Source organism: Phalacrocorax carbo, chromosome 1 (assembly GCF_963921805.1).
Source record: "Phalacrocorax carbo chromosome 1, bPhaCar2.1, whole genome shotgun sequence".
In the NCBI taxonomy this organism is placed as follows: Eukaryota; Metazoa; Chordata; class Aves; order Suliformes; family Phalacrocoracidae; genus Phalacrocorax; species Phalacrocorax carbo.
Genome location: NC_087513.1, coordinates 142,163,151 through 142,167,066, shown reverse-complemented (window position 1 = coordinate 142,167,066; position 3,916 = coordinate 142,163,151). Strand labels below are relative to the sequence as shown.

At 38.6% G+C, this 3,916-nt stretch overlaps 1 long non-coding RNA gene across 1 annotated transcript; it reads right to left on the bottom strand.

Moving 5' to 3' along the window:
* Positions 1–335: 335 nt before the first annotated feature.
* LOC135316693 (uncharacterized) lies at positions 336–3,354 on the bottom strand. The gene is made up of 3 exons (XR_010375974.1): positions 3,134–3,354; positions 1,859–1,905; positions 336–910 (listed from the first exon to the last, which is right to left on the bottom strand). It is a non-coding gene; the product is annotated as an uncharacterized LOC135316693 (long non-coding RNA).
* Between the last annotated feature and the right edge of the window lie 562 nt (positions 3,355–3,916).

Below are 3,916 nucleotides of genomic sequence, written 5' to 3'. Positions count from 1 at the left end.
GGAAAAGTCACAGCAGGATTTTAACTACAGCTTTTTATACTTATTTTCCATATTTAACATCTGATGCCTCTTACATGTATTATGTACACAAAGCAGTTAGTGTAAGAAAATATCTTCTGGTCCCTAGCTCTGGAAGATCAATAATAGCTTGAAATTAAACCACCCAAAGATAGCTTAAAGATAATGAAGATGGCAAGTAAAGTTGGTAAATTTAATTAAAGTGAATTTGAATTTATTTTATTAGAACCTTATGAAATGTAGTATGACATTGCAAAGAGTATGCTTAATGATAATTGCCAACAGATTAAAGTAGAAAGTCAGGAACAGACTCCTGTTTTGAAGAAATGCTTAGAGTTGATCTACGTCTCGAAAAATTTACAGTCTAACTAAAACATGTCAAACAAACAATGGGAGAAAGGATGGATGCGTCAGTATCTGACAAACTGAGAGATAGTCACAGACTGTCACCTTACAACTGGCACTTTGGTGTGCATGTGCAGCAATGGCAGCGGTCCTGTTCAGGTGCTAGGATTATTTATGCATTTAAAATCTGCAGCAGGACTGGGAGGTAAGGGCTGTTCCTCTTCCTTCACTGACAGCACAAGGCATTTCACAAGCTTTCTCCATGGCTGAGTATTCGAGCTGCCCTTTCCTTTGGAAAATCACCCTTCATCAAAACTGTTTTGTCTAGCAAGAAAAATGTCGGGGGGAGGGGGGGGGAAGTGCTCAGTTTTATTCAGATTTAGAGGGAACTGATTTTTTTCATATGGTAGGCACTGCTGAAATGGTCTTGGCATGTAGGTCAGCTCCTGAGGAAACCAGGCCAATCCAATTGCTTGTGGAAACGTGCGTGTGGGCTGTAGCTTATCAGCTGTTTGGAGAATTGCAGCCAAATTTGGCAAAAGAGTCTCTAGAGGGAAAAGAAAGAAAAAAATGAAAGCCGTGTATAGGTTTCATGAAAACAGGCTGCTGAAAAGAGGAGAGGGTGCCTACAAGTGCGTTGACTGACGACAGGCTGGCATCCTCATGCAAACTCTATTAGACGCAGCACAATCCATGCCTTACCCATATACAGTTGTATATATATACACACATAGATTCTCAGGGCCCCAGCAGTGTCCTAAACTACCTGCTTTTCTGAGAAATGCACAGTAAGCACAGATTAATGGCAGCGATTTGGGAAACTGTGTGCACCTCTGAAATGCATTTATACACTTTTTGATTTTGATGACTGAGTGCACACAAACTCCTTGTGAAGAAATTTTATATTGAAAAATACCTTTCAGCCATACAGAAAATGAGGCATCTGGAGAAGGAAAAAAAAAAAAAAAAAAGAGCACCTTTCTTGTTACCTAAAGAGCACATTTCCATGTAATGTGTGAACACACTCTCCCCTGAACCCTCTCCTATAGCACCCAGGCCAGTGCGTGGTTACCCATGGCCTTCCAGTAAGTAACGCAGTTTGCCCAGAGTACAAGATAGGGCTAACAGACGTGTGCAAAAATTAACATGCAGGCAGGCAGAAGCTTGACAAGACATCCAGGAGATGCTTCAAACTGTGGCTGTTACACTATACTTTTGAAGTACCCCATTAACATGCTCAGCTCAGTAACATGCACATATACCACTGTGCTCGGTGGCTGCAAAGAGAAGCAGTTGACAGCCCCGTGTGTTATCCAGACTTAATAGAAATCCCAGCCCCAAATTCTCTGCAGTGACCTATAATTCCAGTTGTTATAGATGCATAAAGATGCATGTATAACTCATTGCTAAATCTTAACACATGTGCAATGATTTTCTAATACCCAGGAATATTTTTTGTACTTCAGTAATAACGTGATGTGGGAAAAATGCTTACAGTTTATGAGAAGTCTGCCAGTAGTTCTTGCTTGGTAGCTGTAGGCTCTGTAAGATGCAATAAATAAAAAGGAGAAACGAGTAAGAGCAACATAAGAGGACAAAGTGTTACGTGACATTCATACAGAATTCAGAGAGATCCAGAGTAAACACGTGACATCTCCTAAGCTATCCTCAAATGCAACATCACACATAGTTTTCTAAGGTCAAGGCATAAACACTTAAATATTTGAAAAACTAACTGACAAAAGAAGCTCATGTTTTCTTTTAAATTAAATGATCATGCATGGAAAAGTCCTGCCTGGAATACTAATCAGGAAATAAGAATCGACTGTAAAATTAAATGTAGCAAGCAGCTGTGAGCTAATTGATAAATATACAAGTTTCCAAAAGGTTTAGTAGTCCAGGTCAAAAGAGTTTTGTTGGGTTTTTTTCCCTAAATTTTTTTTTACTTTGAAACATCCTGTACAAAGAAAATAACAAACTTTTACAATATTCTTCTGTAAAGATTTCCTTTTCCCTTATTAAATTTTAGTTCTGTTCCTACCTGCCACTTTCTACCCAAAACATTGTTTCCCCCACATCAGATTATAGTTTTTCTTCCTTTTATTGCAGTTTCACCCAACTTTCCCACAAGGTTACTCTTTAATCTGGTGTTTGTCCTCGGCTGTGATTCTGTAAAGACAGACATTCATGTAGTCATGTAGTAAAGCTCCAGTAAAAGATACTCTGTCTGTCTTAATCTTCTCCTAGTTTTTATTTCTCATACAAGCTGGAATCCAGCAATTTTTTCCCCTTCAATATAAGTAATTCTTCATAAAAATGAGTAAAATCCAAAGTTTCTTTAAAAAATCTCATAATAGGAAAAATGTGGGTGTTGTTGAGTCATTTAGCGAGTGTTATCTGGCCTGGTAAGGTCCAGAAACTTTGTTGTCTGTTCTATTGGGTCATTGGCAAAGTTGCAAAATACTCCCCTGTAGAATATATGTAGGCTGAGGAATACATAAATACATGAGATCTAATGCAGCACATTTGGCTCTGCAAAACAAACCTGAAGCTTAGAAGCTTTGCTGCAGAGGAATTCAGGAAAATTTAGAAAAGAGGCAACTTAGTAAAATTGTCAAAGTCATTGCAAATATTTGGTTGTTGTCATAAGTGTATTGGCTGATTCACAGAGGACAAAACAAAGCATTCATCTAGTAAAATAGTCATCTGTAAGCTTTATCTGGGGCACAGTACCAAAATTCTGTGAGTAAACACCAGATTTTGGACTTACCATCATAGATGTCAATCAGGCTTCCTCTTCCTTCTCTGCACAGCATGGGAGGCTGAACTCTGTCACTTCAACTTTTAGCCCTCACCACTTAAATCTGACACATAAGAACCATAATTTTGCTTGCAAGAGGGGGCTTGCTTCACACTTGTCCCTGAAGTCCTTGAGAAGTTAACGCGGTAGTAGTAAGCTTTCCAATGCAGAGCTTTGAAATTGACCTTCCTCCTCTCCCCTCATTATTTCTATAAAATGGGCATAATAAAAGCATGAACAACCAGAGTATACACTTGGTTTACAGGGGTATCATGGGGGAAGTGTTGAGTAAATACTAACATTGGTGGGGTTATTCCTTTTGCACACCAACTGCCAGGTTATGTAAAATGCTGTTGGTCCTCTTTTCAGTCAAGAAATAGATCTTAAGAGGAAGAGGAAGAAGAAGAAACCAGAGTAAAGCTGAAAATGAAAATGTCAGGGAAAAAGAGAAAATACAGGGAGAATGGGGGAAAGAATCGTCTTCTCTTGTGTCCTGTCTAACCATTTAAAAATCTAAGTTTCAAAAGGTGGGCGAACAAAAGCAAAAACCCATTCATTTTACCTAAATTAGTTCACCCATCCTGTTAATGCTGCTATATGCATTATTGCAGCTATTAATCTATTAATGACACCATTCTTATTGTAAAGCCTGACTTGTTACATCGCCCTCAGGGAGAATGTCAAGTGCTGTTATTTAAAAGAATAATTAGGGACCTTACTGAGTTCAATCAGAGTGTATATGTGAGGGGCAAA